This window comes from Theropithecus gelada, unplaced genomic scaffold, assembly GCF_003255815.1.
Source record: "Theropithecus gelada isolate Dixy unplaced genomic scaffold, Tgel_1.0 HiC_scaffold_59, whole genome shotgun sequence".
Classification (NCBI taxonomy): Eukaryota; Metazoa; Chordata; class Mammalia; order Primates; family Cercopithecidae; genus Theropithecus; species Theropithecus gelada.
Genome location: NW_020262540.1, coordinates 1 through 10,738, shown reverse-complemented (window position 1 = coordinate 10,738; position 10,738 = coordinate 1). Strand labels below are relative to the sequence as shown.

At 46.3% G+C, this 10,738-nt stretch overlaps 1 pseudogene across 1 annotated transcript; it reads left to right on the top strand.

The window, feature by feature from the left end:
• Nucleotides 1-3,062: 3,062 nt before the first annotated feature.
• LOC112617902 lies at nt 3,063-9,718 on the top strand (annotated as a pseudogene). Its single transcript, XR_003117982.1, has 5 exons — nt 3,063-3,865; nt 5,326-5,605; nt 5,912-6,085; nt 6,173-6,299; nt 9,555-9,718. The product of XR_003117982.1 is annotated as an archaemetzincin-2-like (transcript).
• Nucleotides 9,719-10,738: the final 1,020 nt, after the last annotated feature.

Sequence of the window (10,738 nt, the reverse complement as noted above, 5' to 3'; positions counted from 1 at the left end):
GAGCTTGCAGTGAGCTGAGATACGCCACTGCTCTCCAGCCTGGGTGACAGAGTGAGACTCCATCTAAAAAAAAAAACACTGAATGAAAATCTAGTGAATACCTTTTATGCTTCAGACACCTCGTATGAGAGTCTTTACCCTCCAGCATCTCGCAGTTGAGTAAGGGTGACATGTAAGAAATAGGTTACAATCACTGTGACAAGGACGACTGCAGTATTATTATGTACACACAAGGCAATGAACAGGCAGAAGAGAAGTCTTGTCATGAGGCGGGATGAGGCTATAGAAGAGGTGACAACTAAGCTAAAGAAGCCACTCAGGATGTCAGAAGACAGCCAGCCGTTCAGTCAAAAACAGGCACAATATCCAAAGGGACTCATTTTATCCCTAAAATTCTGCTAAGATATGCTGTAGGTGGGGCACGATGGCTCACACCTGTAACCCCTGCACTTTGGGAGGCCAAGGTAGGTGGATCACCTGAGGTCAGGAGTTCAAGACCAGGCTGGCCAGCATGGTGAAACCCCATCTCCACTAAAAATACAAAAATTAGCCGGGCTTGGTGGTGCGTGCCTGTAATCCCAGCTACTCGGAAGACTGAGGCATGAGAATCGCTTGAACCCAGGAGGCAGAGGTTGTAGTGAGCCAAGATCTCGCCACTGCACTCTAGCGTGGGTGACAGAGTGAGACTTCGTGTCAATAATAATAATAATGAAAAAAGATGTGCTGTAATTGTCTCCGTTTTACAAACTAGTGAAGAGATGAAAAAGAGGTCAAGTAACTGGCACAGGTCCCACGCTAGTGAGTGAGGGTTTTAGGATTCAAGCACTACACCACCTCAGGCTGTCGGGAGATAGGCGCCCAGTCAAAAGGCACTTGGAAGAAAGCCCATGACTTCTCAAGCATTGAAGCAGGAGTGGCGCATCAGTATTCTCGGTTTCAAACTTTGAGAACAGTCATGGTGCGAATCCATTTTATTAAAGAATGGGTTCAGGTGAGGGTGGATATGGGCACTGGGTTCAAAAGACAAATTTGGAGATTTCATGATCCAGAAGGGTGAACAAATAAGGAAGGGCTGAGGAGATCCTCGAAGTTGAAAGGTTCAAACACACAGAGTTAATGTCCTCTAAGGAGAGCCAACAAGGGGTTAGAAGTGCTGAAGTCATCAAGAAAATGTGCTTGTCTTTCCCGGAGACTGGGAAGGAGAATGAGGATGAGGAAAATCCAGAAGATGGTAAAATGGCTTGACTTGAAAAGAACTGAGACCGGGCGTGGTGGCTCCCACCTACAATTCCAGCACTGTGGGAGACCGAGGCAGGTGTATCACCTGAGCTCAGGAGTCCCAGACCAGCCTGGGCAACAGGGTGAAAACCTGTCTTTATTTAAAAAAAAAAAAAAAAAAAAAGGCTGGGCACGGTGGCTCACGCCTGTAATCCCAACACTTTGGGAGGCCGAGGCAGGTGGATCACGAGGTCAGGAGATCGAGACCATCCTGGCTAACATGGTGGAACCCCGTCTCTACTAAAAATACAAAAAATTAGCCAGGCGTGGTGGTGGGCGCCTGTAGTCCCTGCTACTAGGGAGGCTGAGGCAGGAGAATCGCTTAAACCCAGGGGGCAGAGGTTGCGGCCAGCCGAGATTGCGATCGGGCCATTGCACTCCAGCATGGGCAACAAGAGTGAAACTCCGTCTCTAAGTAAATAAGAGGTTACTTTTGTAGCGATAGGACAATAGCTGGAAAATAAAAACAAGGGCTTAGTATTTTTGAGGGAAGTGTGGGAGGGAAGTAAGTGTCCAGGGAAGGAAGCTGGGTGTCCCTTAAGGTGAGGTCTTGGAAGTGAACCAGTGGGAGGTTTGGGGAAACAGGTTTGTAATGGAATTGGGCTTCCCCAGGGCTGCTTTTAGGAAGCTGCTAGGACCAACGGATCATGGCATAAACTGGTAAAGAAGGAACTGAGTCGGATAGGAAGGCGGGTGTGGGAGTAGAGGCCTGTTTAAAGGCCAACTTCAAAGGGAGAGGGGACGCTGGTGAGGTGGCGATTTGTAACTGGGATCACTCAGTGGCATTACCAAGTCTGGCAATCCGCCGTGTCCTAAGGCCTGATGGGCGCTGGGATGCATCAGGGGCTGTATAGGGGAGTGTCCTGGGACCACGTGCTTTGAGCTCCCACATTCCCAAGACCGAAGGGGGTCCTCTCATCTTACAGATGACAATGGCGAGGCCCTAGGCTGGGCGTGGTGGCCCACGCCTGTAATCCCAGCACTTTGGGAGGGCAAGGCTGGCGGATCACCTGAGGTCAGGAGTTCGAGACCAGCCTGGCCAACATGGTGAAACCCCATCTCTACTAAAAATACAAAAATTAGCCGGAGGTGATAGTGGGCACCTCTAGTCCCACCTACTGGAGAGGCTGAGGCAGGAGAATCGCTTGAACCCAGGAGGCAAAGGTTGCAGTGAGCTGAGATCGCACCACTGCACTCCAGCCTGGGCAACAGAGAGAGCCTCCGTCTCAAAAACAAAACAAAAAAGAAAAAAAAAGAAAAAGAGAATGGCGAGGCCCAGAGAGACTGAACGTCTCACCCGATGCCACAGAGCTAGCACAGCCCTAATGCAGGCCCCGCGGTGCCTTTCCGACCTCACTGTCCCTCCTGGCATCCGGGTTTTCGCCAGGGACGCCACGAGGGGACGCCACGAGGACGCGCCCCACACTTGAGCGTCTGGGTTCCAGCCTCCACCGCCCCCAACAAATAAAGAAGGGAAAGTCCTGCGGGTGACGGTCCCGGGGAGCGCCGCGGCTCTACATCAACCTGTGGCGGCCGCCGACTCATTTGGGGCCACGCTGGTTGCATTCGTCACGCCTGGACGCCTCTCAAACCCGCGGCCTGCCAAGCAGTCCCACACGGGCAACCCCGAAGACGCGAGCGCGTCTGTGGCTCTCGAAAACCAGGCCCGGAGCCCCCACGAGGGCAGGCAGGGAACTGGCGACTGACGGGGCGGACGGCTGGGGGTTATAGCCCCCTTGCGACTCTGGAAGAGGCCGGCCGCAGCCGCCGAACTCCAGCTCTGCGCCTGCCCAGGCGGCCTCGCGCTCAGGGGCGTGGCGCGAGCGGGTCGCGAGTGGGGCGGGGCTCACAGGGCTGGAGCGACGGAGCGGAGCGGCGGGTGGCGCGAAGGGGCGTGGCGCCAGTGGGCGTGGCGCGGCGTAGTGCGAAGAGACGTGGTGCGCACGCGCGTGAGAGCAGTCGCGGGTGGGTGGTGTCGAGGACTGTTGAGTCAGGGCGGTTCGCGGGTGCTGTCAGAGCTGGGCGGGGAACCCTAGGCGGGGCAGCCGGGTCGTAGAGGCGGGGGCCAGTCGCGGTCGGTGGAGAGGGATGAGGATGTAGGAGGGGCGGACGTGGCGGAAGCCGCGGGGACTGCGGGGGCGGAGTGCCTCTGGGGAGCCAGGGAGGCCTTTCCAGAGGCTCCTGGGGGAAGAAGAGGCGAAGCGAGAGTACCCGGGGAACCCCCACTCCACCCCCAGCCGGAGACTGGGTTGTGCCTGCACAGACCAGAGCCCACAGTGCGAGTTGCTATAGGCCACCAGCCAGGGTGGCCAACTCCTCCCGGTTTGCCCGGGATGTTCTGGTTTTGGGACCAAAGCATCCCAGGCCTCCAGCCCACTGCAGTGACCGAATTCTCCGCCCCCTGCCTGTCTTCTCCCGCAGCTTCCCTAGATTAGGCTTGGGAGGCAAGAGGAGGCCTCCTGACCTTTCACACTGCCTTTTTAATATTAAGATGAAGGCACACTCCACAACTTACTTCCGGCCAGGCCCAGACATGTCCGTCCTTGTAAGATAAAAGCTTCCGTGGGAGCCTTCCTTCCTAATCAAGGTAGGTAGACTACAGGAAGGTACATCTTGTTTTATATTTTGTCCTGTAGAAGTCAGATTTCAGCCCAGTTGTGTGGGAGTGAGGATGAGCCTATGCTCATATCAGAGCTTTGAGTACAGAGACATTTGATCTGGAATTTCAACCAGCCTCTTCAACCCCAGAATTCAGAGGTTCAATCAGAACAGACATTAGCTTAAGTTTTCCCATCAGCTGTCTATCATTAAACTGGCAAAATCTAGATAATTAGGAAATATGACAGAGATGATCCAGACAGAGATGTTCAATTTTTTCCTTGTCTAATTCAAAAAGCCTCGTGGCGGAACATCTGACCCATTCAAGAGGAAGGATGAAAGCTCTACATAGGAACACGATGTGAATGGAAGAAACCTGTCATTGTGAGTCTGGCTTTTGATTAGTCATCTGATGTCTTCCCTAATGTGACATGACTTTGAGGCCGTAAACTTCAGTGGCTAAGCTGTAGCTTCTCAGCCTGCAGTTAAATTGCAGAAATGATAGGGCTTACATTAGTTTTGTTTTTATTTGATGTTGAAGATCTTTGAGTCACATTAGAAACGATGAGTATTTTTCATGTGGCACTAATGAGTCAATTCATAATATTATTTTTTGAGACAAAGTCTCTGTTGCCCAGGCTGGAGTGCAGTGGCACGATCACGGCCCACTGCAGCCTCGACCTCCTGGGCGCAGATGATCCTCCAACCTTAGCCTTCCAAGTAGTTGGGACTACAAGTGCACACCACCATGCCCGGCTAATTTTTTTGTAGATATGGGATTTTGCCATGATGCCCAGGCTGATCTCAAACTCCTAGGCTCAAGTAATCCTTCTGCGTTGGCCTCCCAAAGTGCTGGGATTATAAGCATGAGCCACCGTGCCAGGCTAATACTATTATTCCCTGAACGAAGGAAATTGGGTGTGAGGTCCTGCTCCTATGGTCACCATGAGGTTTTTTTTGTTTGTTTTGGACTCTTGCCCAGGCTGGAGTGCAGTGGCACGATCATGGCTCACTGCAACCTCAGCCTCCCTGGTAGCTAGGACCACAGGTGTGCACCACTATGCCCAGGGAATTTTTAAATTTTTTGTAGAGACAGGGTCTCACCATGTTGCCCAAGCTGTTCTCAAACTGTTGGCCTCAAGCAGTCCTTCTATCCCAAAGTGCTGAAATTACAGGCATGAGCCACCACGCCTGGCCACCACTCGTTTTTGTAATGGGAGCGGGTTCCATATGAGATGGAGGAATGGATGTCCTGATTTTCTTTTTAATTTCTTAGATCCCCAAGAAATTGATTGGACGTGAGGAAACCACTCTAAGTGTGACCACTCTAAAGCATTAGCAATCAGTCATTTCATTCTAGGGATAAATCAGAGCTGTATATGGAGGATAGGTAAAGTGCCCAATATGGATGTGTATTTTTATATTTGACTACTTATGTTTTTTTGTTAGATGCAAATAGTACGGCACTCCGAACAGACACTAAAAACAGCTCTCATCTCAAAGAACCCAGTGCTGGTGTCACAGTATGAGAAATTAGATGCTGGGGAACAGCGTTTAATGAATGAAGCCTTCCAGCCAGCCAGTGATCTCTTTGGGCCGATTACCTTGCATTCTCCAGATTGGATCACCTCCCACCCTGAGGCCCCCCAAGACTTTGAACAGTTCTTCAGTGATCCTTAGAGAAAGACACCCTCTCCAGACAAACGCAGCATTTATATACAGTCCATTGGTAAATACTGGTTGGTTCGGTTTTGCAATGGCGCTGTTGTCAGGAATAGTCCAGGCTATTGGTCTGATTCAGATGGGCTGTTTTGGGATCATTTTTGATATTCATTGCAACGGTACAAGTTTTGTAGCCAAACTGACCTAGAACATTTTGTTTCTTTTTAATTCATAGCAACACCAATGAATGATAAAGGTGTATTGAAAATTTAGAGTTGGTTTTGTTTCTAATTTGAATCCTCTTACTCATAGACTGGGTAAACACTGAATAATCATCTTAAAGTCTGTTTTTAAATGTTCTTCCATATTATAGGCTCTCTAGGAAACACCAGACTTATCAGTGAAGAATATATTAAATGGCTTACGGGCTACTGTAAAGCATATTCCTATGGCTTGAGAGTAAAACTCCTAGAACCAGTTCCTGTTTCTGCAACAAGGTGTTCCTTTAGAGTCAAGGAGAACACACAAAACCTACAAATTCATGTGGGTGAATTACACAACTTTGCACTTTAAACCGAGTAAAGGAAGCATATGTATATAATATACACTCATACATTTATGTATTTTTAAATAGGGGACATCCTGAAGTTCTTGAAAAAGAAGAAACCTGAAAATGCCTTCTGTATTGTGGAAATAACAATGATTGATCTTTACCCAAGAGACTCGTGGAATTTTGTCTCTGGACAGGCCTCTGACAGATGGTATTCCTTTTTTTTGGCATTGTTAGAAGCTTCTTCAACTTGAGAATATTTGAAGATGTTAAAAGAAGGGAAAAAATTCCAACCAAGAACCGTATTGATATTTAAAACTGTATAGTATTTTCAGTTGAGACATTATGCCATAATGGGAAGCGTGCTGTTGGTAGATTCTGATAATCTAGGTTCGGGTTGGCCACTCACTACATACATGACCTTAAAGGTAACAATACTCACATCATGGAGTGATTTGGAGATAATTTACATAAAAGTGCCTATACATAAAAAGTGTGTATAAACCTGGACAACATAGACCACATGTCTACAAAAAAATTAAATTAGCTGGGCATGGTGGCACATACCTGTAGTCCTAGCTACTCAGGAGGCTGAGGTGAGAGGATTACTTGAGCCCAGGAGGTTGAAACTGCAGTGAGCTGTGATCACCCCACTGTATTCCAGCCTGGGCAATAAAGTGAGACCCTGTCTCAAAAAAAAATGCATATATAGGCCTGGCACATATATAGGCATTCGGCATAACAGCTAGAAAATGTCAGTAATTTAGTAGCAAGGTGAATTAAAGCAATTACAGTTTGAACTCTCATTAATGGATGTGAAAATCTTGCTAATTGTTTTTCAATTCTTTTCATAGTCATCTTGCACAGATAGAATAGCCATAGACTAAGTGTATGCTTCTTTCTCATCCTATGACATTGTTTTTTGTTTTTTAATTTAAAAAGTCAAAACTTCCATCTTTGATTTGAGATACATAATAAACCTTGACTCATTAGGAACTCTGCATGGTAATATTGGGGATGGGAAAGGTTCTGGAAACAGGTCTTTTTTTTTTTTTTTTTTTTTGTCATCTCTCTACTTCTCTCCTCCCCTTCATTTTTGCTCTTACCTCTCTAACTTCATCCCCAAGAATCCAAGACAGACTTGAAAGGGAAAAGGCCCCCCAAGGGGAGTGGTTCATTAGTGTTCTGGGGATGGGGAGTAAGTACAGGGACTGTCCTGAGAGTTTATGGTCGGTCTGGATGTTACATGAGCCTTAGGATTTGTATGGGGTCGTAAGCTTTTTGGGACAAATGTTTCTACTAGAGGTGGGGGCTGTAGGGTTATAGAGCCTCTTCCCACCTATTTCTTTATTCTTTATTCTCCATTTATGTGAGATTCTTGTAGCCTGCCATGACCCTACCAACATGCACTCTTGGAGACGTGGGTCACTACTCTGTTACTGACTTTGGTGGTGTGAGGTAGCTTTTTATCATAAGTTTTCTCTTTTATTACTAACCTGATAGAGATGGAAATATTGAAAAATAATTTCATCTACCTTTTATTTTTCTTTTGAGACAGGGGCTCCCTCTGTCACCGAGGCTGGAGTGCAGTGGTGTGATCATGGCTCACTGCAACCTCAACCTCCTGGGCTGAAGGGATCCTCCTGTCTCAGACTCCCGAGTAGCTGGGACCACAGGACCACCACACCCAGCTATTGTATTTTATTTTTTTTGTCAAGGTAGGTTCTCCCTGTGTTGCCCAAGCTCATCTCAAACTCCTGGGCTCAAGCAGTCCTCCTGCCTCAGCCTCCCAAAGTGCTTTGATTAAAGGTATGAGTCACCACACCCAGCTAAAAAAATAATTTTAAAACCATATCTTCATTTATCTAGATATTGCTAGCTAATTTATCTTACATATTTGAGGAGGTCAGGAAACATTTCTCCAAACTGTTTTAATTCTTTTTTTGTAAGTTTCTTAAATATTACATGACATGAAAGATTGACATAGGAAAGTAGCAGGATTAGACAGTGACAATATCTTAACACAGTGGTCTTGTTTTCTCCAAGTTTACAAAGTTTCATATTTTTAAATTGAGAAGCACTGACTATGAAAGAAAATAATCTTCTGTTTGTAGGATTATTGGAAGAAAGAAGTGTCCTTGCTGAAAGTATTACTGTAGTGAAATATGCTCACACTTGATTGGCCAGAGGGGGTTACTTGTGATACATGAATAGATTTAGTGTTTTCTTAACTTCCAGAATGCTGTTTACCCTAATTTTCGAATATCAGTCCACATTTTCTGGGTAAAGGGAGGTGAGGAAGTTGTTTTTGAATCAAATTAGATTGAACAAACCCACTATGGGTTTATTTTCTTTCAAAATTTATTACTTTAAAATAAAAACTGAACAAGAGACATAAATAAAAGTGATCATGTAAACAAGTCGAATTATGAAGCAGTACCCTGTAGAGTGAGTTATGTAGCAAACCGTGTTCTCTGTGCTTGCAGAGATGGTTGATATAACTCTAAATGTAACACAGGAAGTCAGTTACAAGGGTATTTATTCTGGTCACCAGACACTAGAGACATAATAGAATTGGGCTGTTCTTTAAAAAGGAGGTGGGGGTGGGGCAGGGGAAGGGGTTATTCTGTCTAAAGCCGTGGTTTAAAGCATGGTCTTGAAGACATCAGGGCAGTTGTCTTCAGTCAGTGCTGCGTGAGGGAAGGCCAGCAACCCCTCCAGACACACGTGTAACAGATCTGTTTAGTGTGTCCTTAAAGAGTGAAATGACTGCCTATTGTTCATGTGATTTTCTTTTTTCTTTTCTTTTTTTTTTTTGAGACAGAGTCTTGCTGTGTTGCCAGGCTAGAGTGCAATGGTGCGATCTCAGCTCACTGCAACTCCGCCTCCTGGGTTCAAGCCATTTTCCCGCCTCAGCCTCCTGAGTAGCTGGGATTATAGGCACCTACCATCATGCCCGGCTAATTTTTGTATTTTTGTAGAGACAGGGTTTCACCACCATGTTAGGCTGGTCTTGAACTCCTGACCTGAGGTGATCCACCTGCCTCAGCCTCCCGAAGTCCTGGGATTACAAGCGTCAGCCACCAAGCCTGACCCATGTGATTATTTTTTATGATTCCTTTTTGAGTACTTGATTTGGAGTACTTACTACTTTCAGAAAAAGACTTCTTTTGTGGGAAAAGACTCTCTGAAACTTCACTTTCTCAAGTATTTGACCTCAAGTCCATTAAGTTTTACAGGACAAGGCAAAGTGGATAGCCGCAAAAGATTTTGATAGGGAAATCTGGGACCAAAATCTTCCTTTTTGGTGGCAAACCATAAGTGTATCAGATGATGGGGACACAGTGACACAGAGGTGTACTCACTGGCCAGATGGGCCAGCAGGCTCTTCTTTCTTTGATCTTTTCTTTGGTCTTTCCTCAGGGACCTTACTCTCATTCTGTTGCTGCTTGTCCTCTTTTTGTAGGTGTGGGGATGTTCAGCTTTGCCAGGTATGGCAGTGATTTTTATAGCATGCGCCATGAAGGCAAAGTGAAGAAGCTCAAGAAAACATCTTCAAGTGACTATTCAATTTTCGACAACTGTTATATTCCAGAAATAACTAGTGTTTTACTACTTCGATCCTGTAAGGTAAGTTACTAAAAAAATCCGACAGGATGGTTTTTTAAAAGAGAATCTTAGTTGCATAAATTGTATATTGTCAGTCTTTAAGGTAATATTATAAATGACTTTGTATCGTTTGTATAATTTTGGTGCATAGTGCTTGACTGAAATGATCAATAAAACAAGGTAAATGGATACCTTCATATTGAAATTTACGGTATCAGTGCCAGTTTTTTGTACTAGTTACACGCAGCCTTGGCTGTACCCATGTGTTCTCTATTAGTGTAATTCCTGAATTCTGGTGTGAATGGGTAACCTACTTGTTCAAGCTACTGTGGTCATTGGGCAAAGCTGCCTTCCCCAGGCCTTTGGAGGACCTCTGCTCTGGCTTCTCTGGGAGCATGGGCCTTCCTGCCCTGGGCTCCAGGCTATCCTCGACTATAGTTATCCTGGCAGTTCCTAATCTCCCCAACTATTTGTTGGAGTTTGAGAGCTACGCCTCTTAGAACTACATTCTCTAAGTGTGTTCCATGGGTCCCCTGTGTCATTGCCACCTGATGTTCTCATTAGCATGCACATCAAGCCCCCTTTCTCCCAGACCTACTGAAATCAGCATCTCTGGGGGAAGGGCCCCAGAATCTGAATTACAACGAGTACCCTAGTCTAGATTAAGGGTTCTCAACCAGGGGTGATTTTGCCATCCAGGGAATATTAGCAATGTCTGGAGACATTTTTGATTTTCACGATCAGGGAGGGAGTTCTGTTGGCATCTAGTGGGTAGAGCCAGGGATGCTGCAAAGTATCGTGCAGGGCACAGGACAGCCTCCCACAACCTGGTATTGTCAGTCCAACATGTCAGCGGTGTTGAGGTTGAGGAAGTCTATAGCAGAAAGGCAGTAAGACATTTGGGGAGATGAGGGATTATTAAGTCTTTGAAGGTCTGGACGGGGTGAAGTTTTGGTGATAATACTAAGGGAGTTGATTCCTATGTTTCTTGGAGAAGCAAGAAAAAGAAGAGACGTGTAGCTTAATGTGATGGTGGTCTTA